The sequence below is a fragment of the Canis lupus genome, chromosome 24, assembly GCF_003254725.2.
Source record: "Canis lupus dingo isolate Sandy chromosome 24, ASM325472v2, whole genome shotgun sequence".
Classification (NCBI taxonomy): Eukaryota; Metazoa; Chordata; class Mammalia; order Carnivora; family Canidae; genus Canis; species Canis lupus.
The window spans coordinates 41,525,403-41,551,937 of NC_064266.1; positions in this window are offsets into that span (position 1 = coordinate 41,525,403).

Here is a 26,535-nt window from a genome sequence, read left to right on the forward strand (position 1 = left end):
CTGTATGGCCATTTGCGGTCCAAGGGTGTGTGCACCAAACTGGACCTATATCTGGGGATTTCACAGCCTTAAGGGTTGCCTCCTCGGAGAAGCCATCCTGAACCAGCTCAGCCCTTAGAACCAAGCCTCCTCTGGTGTTCTCAACTCTGAAGTGGCACCCCTACACCTATGTCGATTTTTATGTATGTCCTGTATCCCTGGTGACACCACAAGCTCCTGGGGAAGGGGATCTGCTTGGCATCAGTCAGGGCCCCTTCCTGAAACCGCTTCTCCCCACCCTAATCATCGACACATCTTGCTGGCAATGCTCGCTCCCCCCTCCCCAGTTCTCTCCCTTCTGAGCCAGCAATCCCAGTTCAGGTGGGTGCTGGACAAACCAGCTCCTTCTAGGCTCAGAGACGCCTCTGGAATAAGGAATCGTGATGTGCTGTGGCTGAGTTGGGGTTGTGGCTTCCGAGGGCGCTCCCTGATTATGTTAAAAGCTCTCCATAATGCGATGAGTGGGATCCCAAAATCTAACCGCATCACCTGTGGGCCGGAGTTGTTGCAAAGTGAATGTGGGCGACCCCAGAGGGCATCCCCTCCAGCCCGCTCGCTGCCTGGGGCGCCACCTGGTGGCACAAGCCTGCCCTGAAGTCACTCCCGGGATCATTCTGGGCCTTGGAGCCCACTTGTCCTGCCAGGAATTAGGAATCTCGCTGTTAGCTGGCATGTGCTTCACGAGCCTGGTCCAGGAAAACAGAGCCAGGAAAATTCTGGTATCACCGGGCCTCTCCTTCTGCCGCCCTGCTTCCTGGCATGGAGTAGCTCGAGACGGGGTCACACTGCCTTTTCCAGACTTGCCCACCCCATCCAAACTTCCCTCCTCCTCTAAAAAGATTAACTCCTTGAGCTCCACGCCACTTGGCAAGTAGAAGAGAGTCAATCAGCACCTGGGTTGCATCAGCATTCATATTCCAGGATACATCTTCTCAAGGTCCTGTTGTACTACACGATTCGAAATTTTGTAATAGTCACGGGTCTTTTTTGTAATCAGGATAAAACAGCAAATGTCATTTTGGAAACTAAAAAGGAAAGAAAGTACACTGTGTTTCTCTTCTATTTTCACACTAATGTGTACGTGGTGTGTGGGGCCAGGGGGGATCTTTAAAATACACGTCTTCCATCAGAGTAAAATTCACTCAGTTTTTCCTGAATGGGAGTCCATGAGCTAATAAATGCTCTAAGCCCAAATATTTCCTGTTTCCAACACTGTTTTCTTCTAGGATTACTGTGTTTCCTTGATTTCTCAGGTGAAGAGAATTTAACCTCCAACAGCCCCAAGTTAAATAACAAACCTTAATAAGCAGACCTCACGGTTTACCCCCACTGGAATGGCCAAGATGAGAAAGATGGAAAATACCAAGCACTGGTGAGGATCTGAAGCCCCCGGAACTCCCAGACACGGATGGTGTGGTGGTGGATACAAACTACCTTGGAAAGCCTGTCTCTGGCACTATCTAGCACAGCTGAGCAAATGGGACCTTAGATCCCAGAAATGCCACATACGTTCCCAAAAGACATGCACTGCAGCGTTCACTGCTGTTCGTGATACTATTGTATTGCAATATACAATGTTGTATTGTCATGTACAGTGTTACTCATGATTCGGTACTGTTCATAAAAGCCAAAAGCTAAAAACTTCCCAAATGCTCTTCAGTGATAGAATAAATCATCACATATTCACACGATGGAATATTACACTGCAGTGGAAAGACAAAACAACTGTACTCAACGATATGGATCAATCTCACAAACATAAGATTGAGAGAAAGAAGCCAGATTCAAAACAGTGCATGGTGTCTGAGTCGACTAATAAAATGCACAAAGAAAGGCTAAACTAATTTTGGAGAAGTCAGGATCGTGGACCAGGGGAGGGGTGACCAGACAGAGGCATGCAGGGAGTCAGGGGTGCAGGGGAGCTGGTCCTGTTCCGTTTCCTGATATTGGTGCTCCTTATCTGGGTGTGTTCAGCATGTGAAAATCTAAGCTGTACACATGTGATCTGGGCATTTTTATATGTATTATGTAGTCAAAAAAGTTTTTAAAAATAGCTACCAATTCCTATGAAAGATTAGGTCTTGGTCAATATAATTCACTTAGTGACCTTTTCTCCAATTAATATCAAAAGAGCGAAAAGCAAAGAGCCCCTGCAGGTTGAAAATGACCAGCTTACAGATGAAAGGAAAAAACTCAGATGGCACGCCATGCCCACAATCTTACCAAAAACCAAATGTATATTTTATCATCAGGCTCCTTATCAAGAGGAAACAGTTCATCCTCCAAAAGGCAAGTCCTAATCTCTGTGCAGATCTATTTCAAGGTCTTTAAGCATGGCTGGTTTTCATCCCTCCGTCTGCCCTCAGTTTAAATGAAAGACACGTTTTCTGCGGACTTAAAAGGGCCAAGAGGTGCATAATGACATTTGACCTGATTTTGATCTAAGTTTAATCCAAAAATAATAATATTTATGCACAGGAGACTGAGCTGCCGATGGAATGCTCTTGAGCATCTAATGCCCAAGCAAGTAGAAGGAAAGCCAGGTGGCCATTGATAGGTTTTAACCACAGACTTCCTTCCCAAGTCACCTACGTTGGATTCTCTAGTTCCTAAACAGACAAACAGTGACACCCAGTGGGAGCAACGGAGAATAAGCTATCTTTGGTAATTGCTACTAATAAAAATTCTGTATGTGGGTTTGCTTTAAATGACCTAGGGGAAGCTTTTAAAAAAACATTCAATGAGTGATGAGTTCACATCCAAAGGATACACGAGCCAACCATTTAAAAAAACATTCAATGAGTGATGAGTTCACATCCAAAGGATACACGAGCCAACCAGAAGGGGGTGCCCAATGGTCAAAGTTGAGATGATCAGAACAGCAGAAATAGTAATGGCTGTAATTGATTGAAGCAGAGAAAATACACAAAAATCCATAAATCCATGTTGACACACAGGAAGGTGCCAACAGAACAAAACTTAAACTTATCTACCATCACGGGAAGAGAACTATTATACCATCTTCCCTATTCTAAACATTGATCATTAATGATAAAGGATCAAGCATTGATCCTACATTTCTAGCAGGGACTATAATTTAGGGTCACCGTATAATTCCAGTAAATGAAAGAAAATTCTTCTTTACAGAAAAATGTCAGCTAATCAATGTAAAAGATACAGTAGAATTTGCAAATCTACATCCTATAAACCCAAATGAAACAGCTGATTGAGACAAGGCCCAGCACGGAGGGCAAATGATGGGAAACTGGATAGTTGCATGGTGCCAGCATACCCTTCCACAGATTCATTTCCATTTGCAAGGGGAAATATGTAACTTTACAATGCAGAGACATGACCACCCCAATCTTAAGCCAATCATTGACAGCAGCATCTCCAACGGTGGGGCAGCCAGATGTTATGCTTTCCGTTGTGGTTGCAATGTGGAACATACGAGGAACATAGGTTGGCAACGTCTACCATACATTCTTGCCAAAAAAATTTATCCTGAATCCATTCAAGCCCTTAGGTAGAACTTCCAGCTTACAGAAAATTTACGTGATAGAGGAACAAGGTAGGCACCATCCAAGAAGCAATCCCCAAACCCAAAAGATAAGACATTCTATATGACGTCAGTCTTAGGTCTTCAAGACAGTATCACTGAAGAAAAAAAAAAAGTGTGTGTGTGTGGGGGGGGGATATTACTACCCTAGATTAAAAGGGACCCTAAGGACAAAATGTAACAGTCAAATGTAATGTGCAATGAGGAGTCCTTGATTGGGTTTTGATTTGAAAAACATTTGGGAGACTGTTAGGAAAAATTCAATATGAAAAGATTATTAGTACATATTCAGGAGTTACTGTTAAGAAGGTCATTAGGAATGCCGGCCATGTACCTAGATATCTTCAGTTTTTAGGAATGCATACTGAGACATCCAGGGGCAAAATGCTATGATGTTAATCCGCTTCAAATTTGGCAAAGACGAGATTAAACCAACATGTCAAAATATTAACAACCATTAAACACAGGAGATGTGAATAGAGATATTCGTTATACTATTCTCTCTCCTTCTCTGGGCTTGAAATTTATTAAAATACAAAAACCAATAAAGGAAAAAACAGGATGTGCAAGAATATTCAATATAACACTACTTTATCAGGGCAAACATCTCCCATCAGTCTAAATGTCTTTCGGCACCAGAATGGATAAATAACTGACCTTAATAAATAGACTTTCACACTATACTCCCAGCAGAATAACTAAGATGAAAAAGAATATTTGGTAGTATGAGGTCCTAGCAAGCAGTAAAATGACAAATATTCCTCTATTCTTATGTGTACTTATTTCTGAAGTTTGTTCACATTTTATTTTACTCCCCATCATATTCTTAGATTTTGGCATCTTCTAGATGCACATATTTAATCTGCCTATAGCAGATAAACTATCCAGGATAGTGGTTCAAAACTTGTATTGCATGAACTGGTAACATTTCAAAATTTCACACACACACACCCAAAAAAATAACACAAGCACAGTTGGAAATGGCATAAATTTCTTATTTTACTCCATAAAAAAAAGAACATTATTTACTAGCATCATCTTTTCACACAAGAAAGGACATTTTATCACCAAAAGGCACAGATGGATGGCCATAATCCCAGATGAAGAGCAGTCCCTTACATGGAGTAAATTTAGATTTATGAAGATTCTCTCGATCATCTGAATGACCCGTAAAAACTCGGCATTTGAGGAAACAGACTCAACTCTGGTGGTTGGGGCTTTTATGAAGTCACCTTGCTTCGGACATGGGGTAGCGGAATGTGGGACAGAATTCAGACTTTTGGTTTCTCTTAACCATGTGGGTAGGAAATAAACACCATTGCCCCCAAAAAAATGTTAACAGAAAATGATTATATTTGACAACCAAAAGTCCGCGTGAACTAGAATGCACTGGACACACCGCATCCAAAATCCTATAACCCAGGCTCTCTTCAGAGCCCCCAGGCTTCTCAGTGGGGGGAGTCCTGGGGGGTGAACAGGACCCCAGGCTCCAAACCCGATCACAGTGGATCGGAATTGAGCTCGACCAGCCACTGACCTGCAGCATCACGATGTACTATAAGTAAAGCAAGAGCATCTGGTCAGAGCCGTGGGGACCAAATGGAGTGGAGCAGGGCATCGACTCAGCACAGCTGAGTGGGTGGGAAGTAAAGAATAACTGTTGTCACTACACATTTATTCCTGAAACCAAACTTCCAAAGCTTATGGTTCTGCAACTGGGCAGGTGGAGACCTAACCAAGATGGAGTGGGCCGGGTGGAGCAGAGGCTGGCTTCACCAAGCAGTCAGGAGTTCCTCCCCAGCCAGGAATGCTGGACAGGTGAGGCCAGGTCAGGTCAGGTCGTAGAGCAGCTTGTGGAGAAGTGTGGGCTGGAGGTGGGGGTGGGGAGAACAGCGCCCAGTCTGCCAAGGCCAGGCTAGAAAGGCCTGGACAGGCAGACTTGGGCCTTACCTAAGCTCGCCCTTCCTGTGTGGGCAGACCTGCTCCTGGTGAGACCCACCTGGCCACTGGTACCTGGGGTCTGGCTAAGACTGTCCCTCAAGTAGCCCCGCCCACCAGTGAGTGACAAGACTAGAACCAATCAGACTCTGTTTCTCCTGCTCTTGAGTCATATGAGCCAAGGACAGAAGACAGAGCCAATGGATCCTGACACACCGGTGTCCTGAAGATTGGTACCCACTACCTGGATGCGCAGGGGGGCCTGGGGCCCCATCCTGTCCAGAGAAAAGGTCCTTTGGACTTTTTCCGTTTATTCTAGGAATACCCCCAAAACCTCTAATGTGCCCCTCATGTGCATAAATTACCCCAGATTGATTCCCATTTCTGGCAACCAAGAATCCCAAATGGTGTTAAGTCTCTTTTCCCCCCGCTGACTGTTTGCTGCAGGCCCGGCCACCATCAGCAGCACGTTTTCTGCTTCTACTCCCAGGCAGATGTCACATTCAATGATTTTTTAATGAACACCTACTAGGTGCGAAGCCCTGTACCAGGCTGCGGGAGCAACAGTGGACATGGCCATGATCAGCAAGAGTAGCTGCAGGCTCTGATGGGAGAAGCACTGGGCCCTGGGGCCTGCTTCACAACTGGCACCTGCGAGGGAGGGTGTCCCGTCCCCTGGGCTCCCCCATGGCGGAGTTACAAGTTAGGATACGGACTGTGTGTGGAAAGGCTGTTGGAATGCTTTTTTCCATCAAGGTGTCCCATTTCCTTTTCTCAGGTTTTTCCATCAGAAGCCCCTTAAATTACCTTTTTATAGGTCTTTTCACTGCAGAGGTTACAAACTCAAACACCTCCCAGAGCCAGCTATTTTATTCATTTGGCACAGATAAATTCTGTACATTAAACACATAGGAGTACTCTCCCCTTCAATAAAAAATATGCTACCATTTGTTTTGATTGAAAACCTGAGCCCCCTTCTTCTGTTTTCGAGTATTTTACAGAGACACGGATATGAGCGCGATCACTTTCCTCTTAACTCTAGGAGAAAAATATAAGGCAAGTGTAGTGCTAATCAGCAGCTGACATTGGCCCTCAGTGTCAAGGACAACTGTGTGGTGGGATTATGGCTAGATGGAGAGCTCCATCCCGATCTAAAGGGAATCTTTAACACCAGCTACAGCCATTTATTGTGATGCGGGAAATCGGGCTCCCCAAAGTCTCTCGCCGAGAGAAACTCAGATTTTTATGTTAGTGTATCTGATGCTTCAAGGCTGGCTCATACTTCAAAGCTTCATTTTCTTAATGCCATGCAGACTCGTACCTTGCAGTCTAGGCAGACAAGCAAACACGGACCATCACATCCTGCCCTTGGAATGGAGTTTTACAGCCCCCGCGGTTATATTTCTCAACCGAGTGGCACCTGGCCTACCCTGCACCTTACTGCAAATTAGATACCAGTGCCCCTTCTGCAGTTATTTTACTGCCTCTTGCCAGAAAAATTGTCCTAACAAATAAACGAATCTGAGATGTTCATGATGTGCATGGCACCTCCTAGAGTTGAGCAGTACGCAACCTGCACACGTGTACACAGCAACCCTGGTTTCATCCTCTGTGAGCTTTTCAGAATAAGCCCTTAAAGCACCGTTCACCGTTTAAAGTGCTTTTCTGATTCTCCAATTACGTTTCTACTTACATTTGCCATTGTATTTCTACCCAAGAGATGAACTGAAGAACTGATTGCATTATCCGGTGAGGGTGAGTCAAGTTACCCAGATGAAAGGAGATTCGAAGGAGTTTTTTTCTCGAATCTTACTCCCTCTCTTCACCTTGCAGTGCTGTAACTCCTTGAGGCACATCTGCCTGCGACAAGATAATCTATGCCAGGTCTTCTGAATCCTCTCAGTCTGGAAATAGATGGATGTTATTGTTTACAGCCAGAACTTCCATTGTACAAAATCACCTTCTCCCAACTATCAATTATTGTCATTATCTGTCGCTAGGCAAGTTCTTTACAATGTTTTCCGAAACTATCTCAGATCAGTAATTAACTCCCCAGCCACGGCTCTTGGCTTTCACACGGTAATGAGCAGCGTGACCATGAAGCCATTAGAATGTGAAAAATTAGAGTTATCTCCTGGCATCCTTCATGGATACTGCAGATTCATTTCCTCTCTTCGACTGATAAAGGATCAAGAACAACTTTTCCCTTCTTTTTTTTTTTTTTTTTTTTTTTTTAGGAAGCCTTTAGAGGACGACCTACTTAGTCTAGAAGACTACAGGCCACCCCTTGAAGCAGGAAGAGCATCACGGGATTCAGGTGGTGTTTCCCCTCTGGCAAAATCCCTTCTTAATTAAGAAGCAGGCCTGCATAGTTTAAGCACATTTGAGCCAGGGTCTGGCAGCGTGGGCGGACTGTCTCCACTAATTGCCCAAATTCACCAGCACTTCATTAGCAAAGAAAAAGCTGTCCCCTCCCTGGGTTCCTCGCAAGCAACTCCCAGAGATGCAAAGAAGTGACTGTGCCACAAGTGGCACCAAATTTTACCGCATCTTGTTGCCAGGCACGGGAGAAGGCGAGGCTCCCCAAGCAAAGGAGATTTCTTAGACTGGAAGAAAAATCAGAAGGCGAAGGCGTTGTCATCTTTGACTGGACATTAAACTACTCTCCAAGTAAATGTATCTTTCCTTCATACAGAAGAGACTCCATTGTGAATATTTCTACAGTGAAGTGCAATCCCGAAGGTCAAAGGAAACCCCAGCCCCAGATTTGGAGCTGATCTTGGTAAAACAAACTGATGCCTCCCCAACGAGCTCTCTGGAAGCTGGAGGTGAGCCTTCCCACTGGACCCAAACAGCACAAAAGAGGTCAGAATATGGTGATTGGCAGAGGATGGACCACCGGTGAGTCGGGCCACCAAACAGCCCTTTTAGATGCCAAATTCCAGTGCTGTGGGTCAATATGGTGCTGGCTATGGAGGAATCGCTGGCCAAGGCGTCGGAGGACGGGGCTGCAGGCACTGGCTCACTCGTGGGTTGCGTCACAGCCTCCAGTCACTAGCTCCACAGGAGCGTGCAGTGGAGCAGGGGCCATACCTGGCACGGGAAGGATGCAAGCCGTGGCGACAGTGCCAACGAGGACAGCCTCCAGGGTTCAGATCCGGCCTCGGACATGCCTGTGACCACAGATGGGTAACTTGTTTGCCTCGGTCACAGATTCTGCCTCGGTCACCGATTCTGCAGCCTCCCGGGATCATTATAAAGACTCCAAGAGATCATGCACAGAGCAGGCCGTCAGCAGATGTCGTCCATCATCTTTATGGAGGAGCTAAAGGGAGGCTCGCTGGCAATGGGCCTGTTGGAGGCAGAGGCTGGTGCTCTCACTCACCTCCAGCCTGGAAAAGAGGCTTGAAGGAATTATCCAGACAGCTCACCCCAAGTCCTCTGGGGTGTATGAGGTACTGAGCTGTGGGCATGTGACAACAAGAAGAGAAGGCAGCAGAAGAAGCCACATCCCTACCGGCTGGCATGACGAGGATGTATCTTTCCCGAGAGACAGCAGGGGTCCCCACGGAGAACCTGGAACCGTCTGGAAGGATCTCTGTCAACAGCGTGGATGCAAGGCAAGGAAGCAGAGCAATAAGAGGCTGCAGGACGTACCTCCCTCTGCCCCAGAGCCAGAACTGAGGAAAGGGGCTTGCCAGCAGCAACTGTGAGCACATGTGAGGGGACTGTGCAGGGACCCAGGGCACCCAAGGAACCCTCCAATGAACCTCTGAAGAAGCAAACAGTTCTGGATATAGGCAAATCCCAGAGCAGGTGAATTTTATTAGTATTTGTTTCCTACTGCTGCTGTAACAAATTACCACAAGCTCGGAAGCTTAAAACAACAAAATTCATTACCTTCTATAGTTCTGCAGGTCAAAAGTCCAAAACAGGTCCCCATGGGCTTGGATCAAGATGTGGCAAGGCCGCGCTCCTCTCCTGAGGCTCCCACGGGGGATCTCTTTGCTTGCCTTGTCCAGTTTCCAGACACTCCACCTCCAGAGTCAACAATATAGCCTTGCTCTGCCCTGCCAGGGTCCTGTTGTGATGTCTCTTTCTCTGACCTTCCCTTTTGCCTCCTCCTCCGCTTTCAAGGACCTTTGTGATTGTACTGGGCCCAACTGGATAATCCAAGATTTTCTCCCTGTTTTTTTTTTTAATGTTTTATTTATTTAAGAGAGAGAGAACACGAAGGGGGAGGGGCAAAGGGAGAAGCAGATTCCATATTGAGCAGGGAGCCTGACACAGGACTCGATCCCAGGACCCGGGATCATGACCTTAAGACAGACGCTTAACCACCTGAGCCACCCAGGCACCCCTCCTCTCCCTGTTTTAATTCTATCTGCTTATCTTGGTTCCCCTTTGCCATGTAACCTAAATTAGTCACAGGACCCAAGGATTAGGACAAAGACACCTTTTGAGGCCATTAGTCTGCCTATGGCACCCCTCAGATACTTTTGCTCTCCACAGACCATACCCAGTCTCCCCGCTTCTGCAAGATTCTTCCTGGAACTAAAATGTGGCTCCTTCTTATGAAGCCTGAAATAACACCTGCTCAGGTGTGGCTGCCCAGTATCATGTGGATGCCCCCCTGCTCCTCCAGTAGGGAGATGGTCCAGTGGAAGTCAGTCATACAAATGTCGCTAATAAGCTGCCCCACCTGCCCACAGCAGATATCCACATTCCCCTTCGTAACCCACCAACACCAACCCTATGTCTAGGGGTCCCTGAGGGCTCCAACATCAGGTTCCCATGATCTTTCACGGCCTTCAACATAAAGAAATCCACTGTCCTTTGTGAAGTGCCTCTTCGCTGCCACCATGGCTGACGTCCTCCTCAAAAGGAACAATACGTGCTACCGTGGGATTGTCCACACTACCAATTCCTAGTGGCTCAGGGTGGCCCCACAAGTAGGAGATGAAAGAACATCAGAGCTTCCTCTGGTCCTCCAAAGCCCAAAGCAGCATTGCTGAGCCTCACATCTCAAGAAATCACGAGAAAATAGCTCACTCGGCTTCTGGCTGTGCCCTCTGCTCCTGGGGTGTCAATCAGTCCAAGGACAAGGCTGGGCAGGAGACCATCTCAAAGTCATCCCCCCTAGGATCCTCTTCCCTCCTCTCCCCTCTCTTTAGGGGGGACTCTAGGTGACTCTCCTCTTGCACTGGAGCCAAAGAGAAAAGCAAGCTTCAAAAGAAATCTGTCATGCGTGTCATCTATTTCACGCTCAGACCTGAGTAACAGAGCCCCTGCTCTCAGCTCTGCAGGCCCTACATGTCACAGAAGCAAACAGTCATCATCACACAGGTGCAGGAGAGAATCATGTCACTCAGGCTCACCATGAAACCATTGGCCCCCATGACTGACACTGTTTAGGGCCCCAGGAAATGCTCCTCAGTAGCTCTTGCCCTGGTCCTTAATCCAGGAGGCACTGGAATCCAGGTATCCAGTGAAGGTTTGGGGGTTGTGCAGCCTCAGAGACAGTGTAGGGAGTTTGAACAAAAGAACATATAGATAAAAGGGAAATTAGCTAGGCTGACCAGCGCTTCTCCTCAACACATTTCTGTACAATGGATACCAAATGCAGGTGTCAAGCACGCATTTCCTTACGTCTCCTGTCAACCATTTTGCGATTCCAGATAAACTTATCAACTGGGAGGTGACCACAACAGTGCACATGGTGGCTGGAGAGCATTTGGCAATGCGAGCTGTCTCCCAGCAATCTCACACACGTGTGTGTGTGTTTCCACGCTCACATGTGTGTCCAGACAAGAGGCAGTGAAACAACCAGGTGGACACCTGAGAACCATGAACAGATTTACTTACACTTAAAACACTTAATTACAACTTACTTATGAAAAATGTTTGGGGCTCCTGGGTGGTTCAGTCCATTAAGTGTCTGCTTTCTGTTCAGATCATGATCTCAGGGTCCTGGGATCGAGGCCCACCTTGGGCTCCCTGCTCGGTGGGGAGCCTGTGCCCTCTCCCTCTGCCATTTCCCCTTCTGCCCCGCCGCCCCCGCCCCTGCTGTGGTCTCTGGCTCTATCTCTCTGTCAAATAACTAATCTTTTTTTTTTAAAGAAAAAAAAAAGATGTTTAAAATCTTAAATTCTCAAATTCTAAATATCATTTTTCCTTAAATAATTTTGTTTCAAATTATCAAATACATCAATTATAATTTTTGTCTTTTACTGTAAGCAGATATTTGTAATGTTTTGGGATGAAACTATGAGATTCTTTTTTTTTTTAAGATTTTATTTATTCTTTTTTTTTTTTTTTTTTTTAAAGATTTTATTTATTTATTCATGATAGTCACAGAGAGAGAGAGAGGCAGAGACACAGGCAGAGGGAGAAGCAGGCTCCATGCACCGGGAGCCCGACATGGGATTCGATCCCGGGTCTCCAGGATCGCGCCCTGGGCCAAAGGCAGGCGCCAAACCGCTGCGCCACCCAGGGATCCCGATTTTATTTATTCTTGAGAGACAGAGACAGAGAGAGAGAGGCAGAGACACAGGCAGAGGGATGAGCAGGCTCCATGCAGGGAGCCTGACGTGGGATTCAATCCCGGGTCTCCAGGATCACACCCTGGGCCGAAGGCAGCGCTAAACCGCTGAGCCACCCGGGCTGCCCTATCTATGAGATTCTTAAATTTTGCTTATTTTAATTTGTAGTTCTATGTAATATACTCAACTTGCTATACTTTGCTTTAAAAGTACTTTGTAGGGACCCCTCGGTGGCTCGGTCGGTTAAGCAGCCGACTCTTGGTTTTGGCTCAGGTCATGATCTCGGGGTCATGAGATCGAGCCCCATGTTGGGCTCTGGGCTCAGCACAGAGTCGGCTTGGGATTCTCTCTCCTTCTCCCTCCCCCTTCCCCTTGCTCATTCTCATTCTCTCTCTAATTAATTAGTTAAACAATAAAAGTACTTCATAAAACTTCTTTCCATGATTCTCAAAGTGTGAGCGTAGCGAATGTGTTGCATTTGTTACCAAAGAGTGTGGAGACTGGCGTGGAATTGACAGTAAGATCCACCCTATCTGTCTTACCTTATCACCCACTGGAGACCATTTAAACATACCAGTCTCTGCCACTGGGGGCCTGGAAGCACTCTTGGAAGAGCACCACATGCCTTCACGGCCAACACAAGAGAAGTTATGTGAAAATCTTCAACAACACAGTAGTTTGGCTGAAAAGGAGGCCAAAAGAAATACTGTGGAATAAATATAATTGATGCGTTACATCTATCTTTATTTTACTACTCAACCCCCAGACATTGCCAGCCCAGGGAGGGCACATGCAGACAAGGATAATAATAAAATTTCATCATCTTTGGTAATGTGCCAACTCGATCATACAAAACCTGAATTTGGGCTCTTATTATCGAATATTACTTTTGGATGTGTTTATGGTTCTTCCCATGAAGGTGTGTATGTCAAGGTAGCAGCAGGACAGAGCCCATTTGAATTAGCAGTTATTAGCTTAATTTCTGAACTTTGAATATTGAGACACCTAGCAGGTGGGCCTCCATCCGTCCTCTTGACCTGGGTCCCACCAATGTTAATGGGTCTGCACGTAAACACACAGAGGAACAGTGGCCCGAGCCTGCCCTCTGAGGGGCTCCAGTTTACATGTAAGCCAGAGAAGCCTCTGAAGATTGCATAATTTCTTTTTTTTTTTTTTTTTTTAGCTCTGATCTCCAACCAGGCTCGCTGCCCCCTCTCTGCTCATACCTGGACAGGGACCCTGGGTTTCTGAACATCTGAGATGGAAGCACAGGGAACCTCAGAGCAGCCAGACAGTGTAGAGCAGGAAGGTTGGGGCGGGAAAGCCACCAGTCCGGGGGTTGCAATCGAGAGCAGAGAAGTCACAACAAAGACCGTGTGCCCCCCACATCCAAAATATTTACCATCTGACCCTTCACAGAGAAAGTTCGCCACCCCTGACCTAGACCGATCATGGAAGACTTTATAAACCCGGTCGAGAGATTAAATTTACCGTAATAACAACCACGAGCTATTGAGATGGATTTTTTTTATAATTTTTTTTAAGATTTTATTTATTTATCCATGAGAGACACAGAGAGAGAGAGAGGCAGAGGGAGAAGCAGGCTCCTTGCTGGGAGCCCGATGTGGGACTCGATCCCAGGACTCCGGGATCATGCCCTGAGCCAAAGGCAGAGGCTCAACCTCTGAGCCACCCAGGCGTCCCTTGAGATGGATTTAAACAGAGGACTGGCACAGTTCTAGAACAGTCACCCTGCAATGTAGAGGGTGGAATAAGGAATGAAGAGGGGGGAGTCCAGCAGCGGAGCTATGCCAGTCACGAAGTAGAAACTGCAGGCCCCCAGGACTTTAAGACACAAAGGTTGGGGATCCCCGGGGTGGCTCAGCAGTTTAGCGCTGCCTTCAGCCCAGGCTGTGATCCTGGAGACCTGGGATCGAGTCCCACATCGGGCTCCCTGCATGGAGGGTGCTTCTCCCTCTGCCTGTGTCTCTGCCTCTCTCTCTTTCTCTCTCTCTCTCTCTCTCTCTTTCTCTCTCTCTCTCCCTCTCATGAATAAATAAATAAAATCTTTAAAAAAAAAAAAAAAAGGACCCGAAGGTTGAAAGAGCTGTTTTAACCCCAAACGGAGTTTTTGATCCTGCACTGTCTTCAAGCACTACTAGATGGCGCCATGTGACAGTGAAAAAAATCCTTCCTCTCCCCCAATCTGTAAATTGTGATTTCACACAGGCCGCTCAGCTCAGCTAGCCTTGGGAAACCCAAGAGCTGTATTTCAGTGCTTTAACCCTTTGGGCGGTTTCAAGAAGCACCTGCTTCGTATTAAGTTAAATTTATGTCTATATTCTGTGTTTCTGACCAGAGCTATGAGCAAAGGTGTCGGGTGAGAAAATGAAAGATGAACCATATTCACCCCTCCAATGAGATATGCTGGTACAGCCCACGGAACAATGGACAAACACCCAAGTGGCCTCACTGACTAAAGAAGAGATACAAAGATCAATAAGACACTCAAAACAATTGCTCAGCTTCACTAGGAATCAAAGAAATGTTCATTCAAACAAAAATAAGCTATCCTGTAGGCCTAGCAACATTTTTGCTTTTCTTAAATGACGATCCCAGCACTGGCAAGAGCATTACTGCTGATGGCAATGTAAATTGGTATATATCCAAAGGCAAATTTTCAGTAAATATCCTAGATATTTAAATTACGCACACCCACTGACCAGTAAATCCCTGTGTACCGATATCTAAAGAAATAATCAAGGCAGTTCACAAAGGTTATCATCAAGAATGTCCACCATGGGGACCCCTGGGTGGCTCAGTGGTTGAGCATCTGCCTTTGGCTCAGGGGGTGATCCCGGGGTTCTGGGATCGAGTCCCACATCAGGCAGCCTCTCCCTCTGTGTCTCTGCCTCTCTCTCTGTGTCTCTCACGAATAAATAAAATCTTTAAAAATAAATTTAAAAAAGAATGTCCACCATGGTATTATTTATGAAACTGAAAGCAATCTAAGTGGCCAATGGCAAAGAACTCACCCATCGAGGCATGTCCATGCTTGCATCTTGCACAGACCAACAAATAATCCTTGAGCACCTACCCTGTGCCGGACACCGTGCTGAGTATTGAAGACACAGGGCTGAACATAATGGACCGTGTCCTTCCTGTCCCAGAGCAGAATTATTAAAGGTGTTGTTTTCAGAGAATATTTCATGAGCCGGGAAAGAGTTCATGATATCATAAGTCAGAGGAAAACAGGATTCACACTGTGAATTTATTTAAATGTACATCATAAATATACCATGAAAAAATTTCAGCCCACAAATTCAGGGAGGTAAGAAAGTGCACCCTTCTTTATTTTTCATAAATCAACTTCATTTTACCTCTAAGCCCCAATCCTGCCGAGCTGTTAAGAAACTTGGCCTTAGGGCAGCCCGGGTGGCTCAGCGGTTTAGCACCTGCCTTTGGCCCAGGGTGTGATCCTGGGGTCCCACGATCGATTCCCGCGTTGGGCTCCCTGCATGGAGCCTGCTTCTCCCTCTGCCTGTGGCTCTGCCTCTGTGTGTGTGTGTGTGTGTGTGTGTGTGTGTGTGTGTCTCATGAATAAATAAATAAAATCTTTAAAGAGAAAGAAAAAGAAAGGAAGGAAGGAAGGAAGGAAGGAAGGAAGGAATGAAGGAAGAAATGTGGCCTTAGGCCAGGCTCAGATCTTCCCCCTCCAGCGCCCCAGGATTTTGTCAAGGCTCTGGGTCTCACCCAGGACCCAAGTGTCTTTGCTCATGTGTGCACGGAGATTATCCCCAAGTGCTCATCACCAAGGCCCTGTCATTCTATCAAATCTGCTGCTCTGGGCTTTCTGTGAGGATTGGGAAAGGTTAGGCATGTGGAAGGACCTCGTGCCAAGATCCCCAAGAACAGCCTTGGACCACCCCCTAGCGCCCACCACTCCAGCCTGGACCGGCAGCGTGCACGTGGCTCGGGAAACACTAGAGCAGAAGCTGCATCTCCACTAGATCCCTAGGCGGTTCTCATGCTCATTGCAGTTCTGGAAGCACCACCTGAGGAGGTCTGACCATACCTGCCCGTTCTGCCAGGAGGAGCCCAGGTTGGGGCCATTCCAGATCCCTGGGGCTGGACAGTCCCTCACTGGCCCAGGGAAGCTTTTCTTTGTTTCCATCAGTAAGCACTGATGTGCAGAGGGAGGGGCGTCGGCAGTGTCAGCCGGCTGTCCTGCCCCTTCCTCGAGCTCCTCCCTGTCAGGGAAGATCAGGGGCCTGTACCTGCTTTAGTATAGGAAAAGCAGGAGAAATCTCATGGAGGGAGCACAAAATTAGTCACAAATATATCTTGTTTTCAGAAAACCAAGACTAAAAAAAAAGAAAACATCACCATTAACTGGGTAGTAGCCCTGTGCCTTAGGTTCAATCTCTGCTTTACACTTTTCTGTGTTGTTTTCCCACAATGAATATGATCCAATTTACAATTGGAAAAAAAAATTAAATGCTTGTTAATAGAGTATACTCCTGTGGGCGAAACATAGATGCAAAATGAACCTAGACACGAGATGAAAAACTGCACCACTCAGAGCAGAGCTGAGTGACGACTTTTTAGAGAGAGGGCACAGGTCGCTTGCGTTTACCGAGAGGCTGGCCAGACTGCTCTAAAGGGTGGTTTCTTGTCTTCTCGGGGGACTGGAATTTATTCACTTAATCCTATTTCCTGTTAGGGGGTCTGGGCTTTTAAAGAAAAAAAAAAGAGAGAGAGTGAGAGGTTACATAGTAATTGAAAAGAGGGAGAAATCTGCCAGTTTACTCATGTCTCTCCTTTTAAAAATAATACACAAATTACAGGCGATTCCAAACAAAATTAGGTGGTTGTTTCAATGGGCTGTTAGCATGAATTACTGAGCTAACTGGCTACTGAGAACAAAAACCTCCACTACCAATTGCAAGCCCATGCTGCTGAGTTCTTGGGCTTTAACAGAACACGTTTAGGGCTCGTGTCTCACTGAGGTCGATCTAAGGTACAAACAGGATGTTAGATGGATCTCCTGCTGCCTGTTCCACTGGCAGAGTGTCCAGGAGGCTCCGTCTCCATTTTCTGAGACCCACCATTCATCCACCTGTCAGAACTGCCCTGGAGGGAGTTGAAGGAGGAGATCCAGTTAAAAGGATAAGCAGGAAAGCAAACTCGTACCCGTGGTTTATTTCAAGGAGAAGTTGGCAGGGACAAGAGCAAGTCATGGTTCCCGTCAGCCAACTCATCCTTCTCATGCAAGAAACCAGCGAGTGAATCGAGTGCAGCTGTCCAAAGACCCTCACTAAGCCACCTTCTTCTCAAGAACAGTGGCATTAATGAAGTACGCACTTCGATCTCATTAATTCTTTCAAAGAACCGGCTCTTAGTTTTGTTGATCTGTTCTACTGTTCTTTTGGTTTCTACTGCATTGCTCCCTGCTCTCATCTTTATTATTTCTCTCCTCCTACTGGGTTTAGGCTTTATTTGCTGTTCTCTCTCCAGCTCCGTTGGGTGTAAGGTTAGGTTGTGCATTTTCCTGTCTCTTGAGAAAGGCTTGTATTGCTCTAGACTTCCCTCTTAGGACCACCTTGGCTGCAAACCAAAGGTTTTGAAGAGTTGTGTTTTCATTTTCACTTGGTTCCATGAATTTTTTTAAATTCTTTAAATTTAAAAATTTTTTTTTAATTCTTTGAATTTAAATTTTTTTTTAATTCTTCTTTGGTTTCCTGGTTGATCCATTTATTCTTTAGTAGGATGCTCTTTAGTGGATCTCAAAAGAAATCTGGGGTAGCAACCCTGATACCAGACAAATTCGATTTTAAACCAAAGACTGTAATAAAAGATGAAGAGGTGCACCATATCATAATTAAAGGGTCTATCCAACAAGAAGATCCAACAGTCGTAAATATTTATGCCCCTAACTTGGGGAGCAGCCAATTATATAAACCAATTGATAACAAAATTAAAGAAATACAATAATATTAATATCGATAATACAATAACGGTAGGGGACTTTAACACCCCACTCACAGCAATAGACAGATTATCTAAGCAAAAGATCAATAAGGAAATAAGGGCTTTGAATGACCCACTGGACCAGATGGACTTCACAGATACATTCAGAACATTCTATCCTAAAGCAACAAGATACACGTTCCCCTCGAGGGCACATGGAACATTCTCCAGAAGGGATCACATACGAGGTCACCAATCAGGTCTCAACCAGCACCAGAAGACTGGGATCATTCCCTGCATAGTTTAAGACCACAATGCTTTGAAACTTAACCCAATTACCAGAGGAAATTTGGAAGGAACTCAGATGCTTGGAGGTCGCACTATGCATTTCAGAGGTTTATACTCGCAGGCACTGAAGGGTCTCAGATTCCTGCTCACGGCAGTGAACGGGTGGAGACAGAAATCCCAGAGACCATGTTCACCTCCAAGCATTATTGGGTGTTAAAGAATCATTTGTTTATAAAGTAAAACCCTGACATTCACACAAATATAAAGTGACCGTGTGTCAAAAACTCATGAATGAATGGAGGAACCAGAAGGATGTCAGCACTGGTTCAAGGGAAAACAGAACACTCGTGTGTAGAGGCAGCCAGGAATATTGAAGTGGGTTTACAGTGAGGTATAGAAAGAGTCGATTTCCTGGCAGCAGCAATTAATTGCTTTCCACTGGACAAAACTCATTGGCATTTATCTCAACTCTACAACGTGTGGAGTTACAAAACACAATGAAAGGCGCAGATGATCAGGAAAACACAACAGACAAAACTTCCAATCCTTTTTTTTTTTTAAATGGATTCTAGAATCTTTCCATCCTTCCCACGTTTTCCTTTCCTGCTTTACTGAATCAGCTGACCTCCACAGGATACAGGCAAGAAACCAAATGTATTCTCTTGTATGTCTTATGTTCCTTCTGTTGACGAAGCTCTCTCTCGGCCCCTAGGTGAAGCTCCAAGCAGACACCAAAGCTCTTCCTCTCCCTCTCAGGTAATAAAAAAAAAAAAAAAAAAAAAACAAAAAAACCACCCAGTCCTGTCCAAATTCTAAATAGCACTTTAAGCTGCTGGAAATGTTTCTTCTCTCAGTGGGGCCTGCCTGCTGTTTGGAAGCCTGTGGTGAGGGGAAATGAAATTACTTGACTCAGCTCCTCATTATTTGCTCAGCTAGCTTGCCCCACACTTGCCTCCCACCAGAGATCTCTCACAGGATGATTACCATGTATTCTGGCCTGGGCGCCACTGCAGGAGACAGACTCCAGGTGCTGAGGCTGTCACTCACAGGCTGGGTTCTTCAGAGACTGCCCTATCCCGTTCCACCTGCTGATGGAGGGCTCTCCCCTGCATTACCCTCCACAGGGTTTAAGGGGTTTAAGGGACTCTATGGTCCTTCCCCATGTAGGGCCACCTCCCCATCCGACCCCCAAGTGATCCTCTTGGCCAAAGTGCATCTCAAGTTCACCCAGGATAGCTCGCCTCCATGGGATACACCAGAGGTTCTCCACCAGAGCCATTCTGCCCCCGTGGGATTTTGGCAATGCCTGGAGACATTTTTGGTTGTCACAGAGGGGAGGAGGGAAGCTGGCATTAAGAAGGAGCAAGCCAAGATGCCCATAAACATCCTACAATGTATAGGACAAGCCCCCTTCTCACACAGACACAAAGTCCACAGAGCTGAGATTGAGAAACTGTGAGGCAAGCCAGTGATGGGCAGGAAACACAACTCTTCCCACCTCTCAGCACAGGTTCTGGCCTGTCCTCCACCCACCACCCATAGCCTCGGGCTCCTTGCGACCTTCAGACTCCTGAAGATTTGTGTCAGTCTCCCAAAATGCTTCCCTTGACCCAAGGTAAGACAGAAGCACAGCAACTCTCTCCAAACACATCCTCCCCAGGGAGCCTCGTGCTCCTGGCTCAGGGAGCGGAGGGAGGTGGGAATTGTGCCATTTCTGAGGCGATCTGAGCATCTGGCCCAGTCCATGGAGCCTCTGGTGGAACTCAACACAACAGAAAATTGCATTTAACACTGTTGCTAATGTGTTATGTTATGTTGTTATGTGGTGGGGCTGAACTGTGCCCACCACCACCAAATTCACATGTTGAAGCCTTAACCCCCAGAATGTGGCTGTATTTGGAGGCTAGGCCTTGAAAGGAGTGATCAACAAATTGAGGCCATTAGGGTGGAATCTAACACAGTGTGACCAGTGTCCTTGCAGGAGGAGATTTGGACACACAGACAGCGGGATGGGCACACACCCAGAGGGATGACAATGCGTGGACATGGCGAGAAGGTGGCCATCTGCAAGCCAAGGGCAGAGGCCTCAAAGAAACCAAACCTGCCCACACCTTGATCTCAGACTTCCAGCCTCCAGAACTGTGAGGAAATAACCTTTTGTTGTTTAAGACCCTCCCAGCCTGTGGCACTTTGCTACCCAAGTGCCAACGCAAGCACACATTGGCTCAACTTCCAATCTTTTTTGGGAAAGGAGCACAGTGTAATACCTAAGTAAAACATAAATAAGTAGCCCTCTGGGCTGGTATGGTAACTCCACAACCATCAGAGCAACCCACAGATTCTACTTTCCTATCCTGCCAACCTCAACACATAGCTTCCAGCTTGTGGTCCGAGAAGGTTTCGGGAGCTCCCACCATCCCTTCCTCATTCCTGTTCCTTAGAAGGAGGAAAAAGAGAAGGGGAGAGGCATTCTTCTCAAGGGGTCAAGGTGGAAGTTGGATGGCACCTCCACTTTCATGTTGTTGGGTAGAACCTAGTCCTGTGACTCTGGTAGTTGCCAAAGAGGCCAGAAAACATCTTTAGCTAGAGGCTGTGGGTCCAACTACCAAGCTTCCTGCCCTGTAAGCAGAGAAATGGTACTGGACAGCCCCAAAGGAGGGACACTGTGTCAGGTAGAGCATGATAGAGGTAAGAGATGGAGGAGCCAATTCTGACTTCAAACATTCCAGGTGCCTGGCTGGCTCAGTCGGAAGAGCACCTGGCTCTTGATCTCCGGGTTGTGAGTTTGAGCCCCATGTTGAGTATAGAGATTACTAAAATAAATAAACCTTTAAGAAAAGATTTCAAATACCCTAAACCACCCACGGGCCATCGATGGATAAATGGATAGAGAGTATGTGGTATACATGTACAAGGGAGTATTACTCAGCCTTAAAATGGAAGGAAATCTTACTTTTTGCAACAATAGGAACAGACCTTTGGTGCATTATACTAAGTCAAGTAAGTGAAATGGAGAAAGACAAATACTGGGTGATCTCATTTATATGTGGAATCTTAAACAACAACAAAGAAACAGAACAGATTGATGGTTGTTGGAGACAGAGTGGGAGATGGGGGAAATGGGCCGAGGTGGTCCAAGGGCACAAACGTCCAGTTATAAGGTAAATAAGTTCTGGGGATGTGATGGACAAGCTTGGCGACAAAAGCTGACAATACTGTGTTGTATATTTGAAAGCTGAGAGGAGATCTTTAAGGCTCTCCTCACAAGGAAAAAAAAATGGGTAACAATGTGAAGTGATGAGTGTTCCCTAAACCTATTGTAGTGATTGTTTCACCAGATCCGCATATATCAAACCATTACTTTGCACACTTTAAGCTTCTACAATGTTACATGTCAATTATGTATCAGTGGAGGCTCTGTGTTGGCAAGTTCTCCCCCACTTACCTGTGTGTTCTTAAAGCTTTGAATGTCTGGTCCTTCGCTGACATGCCCACCAGAGCCTAACGGTGCTTCAGGTTCACAGCAGATGAAACATGCTACATCACTCATGGATTTCACCCAGTTTTTGACCACCTGCTCTGTGTAGAGCTTAAAGCCACCTCGTCCTCTGTCACTTCAAAGGCACTTTCCTTGGACAACATTCCCAAGCCTCTGAAACCCACTTCATACAGTCAGAAGAGTGTTCATGGAAGAAAACACATTTTCAAGTACAGACATCAAGATGAGAGCTGCAGCTGCATTCTCCTGGTCTTGGTGTCCGTGAGGATGACATTTTATGGAGGCTGATGTGTGGTGGCTTTAAAAAAAAAAAATGGAAATGTTCTCGCTCTCAGGGAAAAGTCCAGATGCAGCCAGTGCATGGTTGGGAAGGTGGCTCCATGCCGGCAAGTAAGTGCTCAGTGACCCAAATTCTTCCCAGATTATTACCCCCTGGACTGTAGCCCTAGTCCTCAGGGTCCAAGACGTTGGCTGGAGCTCCAGCCACCACAGTTATCTTCAAGTAGCAGGAAGGAACAAAGAACAAAGGGCAGAGGTGAAGGCATCTATAGGCTCTTCTTTCGGGAATGCTGCTGGAAGCCACTCCGCAAAACTCCCATTCCCATCCTATTGGTCAGAATTTAGCCACATCAACACATGTAGCTGGGAGGAAGGCTGAGAAGCAGTATTTGCTCTGGGCGGCCAGGAGTAGTTCTTCCTATTGATGTGGAACAGGGGAGAGAACACACTGGGGAAGGCAGGCTAGCAGTCTCTGCCTTAGCGGGTCGGTTTGATCTCAGACTACTGTTGAGGGTGCATTTGATGAATTAAAACATGCTCATGACTTTATTCCCTGTATTCTGAGTATCATTTAAAATGTAAAGGTGACTTCTCACACTCTGTTCCCTCTCTAGTCCCAGGTGTAAGGAGTAGTTAGTGATGGTGTCATTCACAGGCTACTTCAACCACCACATCCTCTTGAAGTCCCTGCAGCCAGAAGCATTCTCTAGGCTTGGAGGAGCCTTGTCCGCTGCTCCTCAACAATTTAGCAGTCAGTGGAGATGGAGAATAAAGGAGCGGGGATAGGATGAATAAGAGGCAGTAGCGAAGCCAGCAAAAGCAAAAAGAAAAATCCCAGGGAGTCGACGGTTCACTGGAGAGTGTGAAATCATTCAACTCATGAGCTTTTACTCAAAGGGGAAAGTTTCAATCTCCTTGAGTTTTAATTATAGTGAATCCCAAGCCAAAGGAGTATTTGATCCAAGGAGAAGCTGAGCCAGTAAATTACCACTGGGACATCTGGAAAATCAGCAAATCGAAAAGAAAACCACAACATCATTGGGGGAACTATAGGGACCAACTCCTTGCTTTATAGTTTGGGAAATTGCTTATTATCACAGGAATTTCTGGGTCAGATGACCTCACCCAACACCAGATGATCTGTCTGTCTGATCAACTCTGAGGCACCAGACCTAATTCTGTGCCTCTACCAGGGTTTCTCAGCCTTGGCCCCTGACATTTGCAGGTGAACAATCTTCTGTTGCGGGGGCCGTGCTTGTGCGCTGGGGGTGGTGAGCAGCATCCCTAGACCCTTCCTGTTCGATCAATAGCACTCCCAGTTGTGACAACTAAAAAGGTCTTCAAACATTGACAAAGGTCCCCTGTGGACAAAACGGTCTCAGGTGTGAACCATCGGTCTTGAGCCTCTTTTAGAATTTTGAAACAGAGACTCAAAGCTGAAAACTATGGATTTGGGTTTTCTTCAGAGACCACTGTGTTTTTTTTCACGTTTAATATTTTCACTCCTTCCTTCCTTCCTTCCTTCATTCATTGACACTGGGACTCAGGAGTGGCCAAGGCAGGGAAGGTCGCTGGTCTCGAAGAGCTTCCACGCCTGGCACTCGGTATGCACTGGGCCTCCATAAGCCTCACATAAGGACTGTCACATCTCACTCCTACAGCTACCCCCAAAGCCCATACTGTTGTTATCTTCACTCGACAGAGAAAATAACTGAGGCTCAGCAAGGTCAAGTCACTTGCCCAAGGACACACAGCAGGGAAATGTCCAGTTGCTGGAATTCGAACCCATATGATCTGAGCCTGGCATCCGCACTTTTAGCCATTAATTAGTAGTATCAACAACATGCTAAGCATCATGTTCAGGGCTTCACATTATTATCTCAAACCTGAGAGGCAGGGATGATTGGTCTCATTTTATGGATAAGGAATCTGAGGCTCTAAGGTAAAGCCTGGCTCCATGCCCAAATCAACTCTTTCCACTTCCCTGCCTGGCCTCTGAGTAAAGCAAGCTGCTGTAAGAGTCAGGGTTTCTATTCGCATTTCACTCTATAAAAAGGAGGCTGGGCAGAGCAAAGCATGTCTGTCTGTTCATGCTGGCTGGGAGTCTGTGGCTTAGGTCATTTCAAGATTCTGGTTTTTAACGATTTGGCTGCATTGTCAGAGCTCCTGGGCGACCGAGAGTGTAACTAGCCTAGAGTAGAGGATAAGTGGAAGAAAATACGCCATTTACCATAGCAGCATTGGCACAAAAGATGTAGGACATAAAGATAAATTTAAGAAACGTGTAGGAAAAAATGTAACTTTATTAAAACATATAAAGAAAAAAAAACAGTAAACAACATTCTTTTTAGATAGGAAGTCTCAATATTAGGAAGATGTCCACCCTCCTTAAATTCATCTTTAGATTCATCAAAGACGAAAGGTTCTTCTTACCAAAGGCTACCCTGCAAATGATGGGCATTCACAGAAAACAGTGAAGTCTGACAGATTACCACAATCGACATTTCTTGAGAGATTGCTGTATTCCAGACACTTCAGCTGGGTCCCAGCATTACCCTCATTTTTCAGATGATGAAACTGGGGTTTAAGTATCTCAGTCAAGATGCCCCAGGTGATAAAAGGTGGAGTCAGAAGTGGAAGCCAGACGACATTCTTCACAGTCCCCCACCCTTAAGTGGTACACAGAACTGACATCCTCTTCTGCCCCCCAGAGTGCGGTGTGGTCTTTAAAAAGAGAACCTTGGTCATCTTGAGGAAGTGACAGTAGAGGCGAGCAAAGACATATCTTTGAATATCACCCCTTGAAAGAGGCTATAATGGGTAGAAAGGACCCCTTGGTTTTAGGATACGTGTGTTTACCTACCATTTTGTATATCTCTCTGTTAAAACACTTGTGATGTTATATTGTCAGCATCTAAGAGTCTCTCATCAGACATCTAAGTGTCCCTCATCAGAAACCTCTTGAAAGCAGGGACCGTTCCAGTAAGGATGCTTTTGGCAATAAATAACAAAATAGCCTACTCACAGTAGCTTAGACAAAAAAAAAAAAAAGAAAGAAAGAAAGAAAGAAAGAAAGAAAGAAAGAAAGAAAGAAAGAAAGAAAAAGAAAAGACAGTTTATTATGCTACCTAACAAACATCTGTAGCCTCAGTGGTTCGGCAACAGTGAGTCAACTTGTCTCTCTCTCCCCTACTCAAGACCACAACGCGACCGCCCTCGCTCCAACTACTGGATCGTCACCAAACTGCATCTCAGGCAGAAAGCCAGTTAAGAAGGGCAAAAAGTGTTTCTTCTAAAGTGCTTTTCTCTTTTCAAGCAGGAAAATAATCCCCAGGATCCCCTAGACACCTTTAACCAGGTCACCTGCCCGTTCCTCAGCCATTAATGAAGAAAGGAGAGTACCATTGCCGTGACAGGCCTAGACCAATCATGATTCATATCCTGTGATGGGACACATTGCCACCAACACAAAGTCTGGGTTGTGCTACCAGGAACAAGAGGGATAGCTGTGTGGGCAGGTAACCAACAAGGAATGTCCCAGTGACATGCCTGTCATTTCATGGCCAGTACCTTTCATGGTGCCTGACACACACTGAGTAAGTGTTTGTTGAGTGAATGAGAGACTGGATTAGTTAGCTCACACTGCCATAAAAAAAATACCACAGCCTGTGTGACTTAAACAACAGGAATTTATTTTCTCACAGTTCTGGAGGCTGGAAGTCGGAGACCAGGGTGCCAGCGTGGTCGGGTTCTGGTGACAGCCCTCTTTCTCGCTTGCTGATGACCACCTTTTTGCTGTGTCCTCACATAGCAAGGACAGAAAGAGAGAGAGATCTTCTTCTCCTGAGGCTACAGTCCTACTGGATTAGGGCGCCATCCTAATGAGTGCATTTAAGCGAATTACCTCCTAGAGCCTGTCATCTCCAAATACAATCACATTGCAGTGAGGGCATCATCCTATGAATTTTGGAAGGACCCAATTCAGTTCAAGGCAGAGACCAAAGAAGAAATAGGTGACCAAATGAAGGAGCCAGTGAACGGATGAATGATCGATAAATGAACAGAGGTGAGGGTTTAGACAGATAATATTTTAGTACACATGAAGTCGACAGTTTGCAATTTGATACAGGGCCAAAATATGTGCTTTGTCACTGAGGTCTGACGCCTGGAAACCCTCCTGGAAATGTACTTTCCCCCTTCTGGAACGGGAATGAACGAAGAGCATTGGACATTATGTAAGTCACACTCAACTTGCAACCTGTTACCACACAAAACATGCCACTGATCCCCAAAAGGAAAGATGCTAGTAAGCATGCATGAGCACAGAAGCACCAGAGAAGCAAAAGCACCCATTTGTGGGGCAAATGTTCTGCAGGTGCTAGCCCACAGCAACACCAGAAGGACAGGCCAGCCAGCAGGAA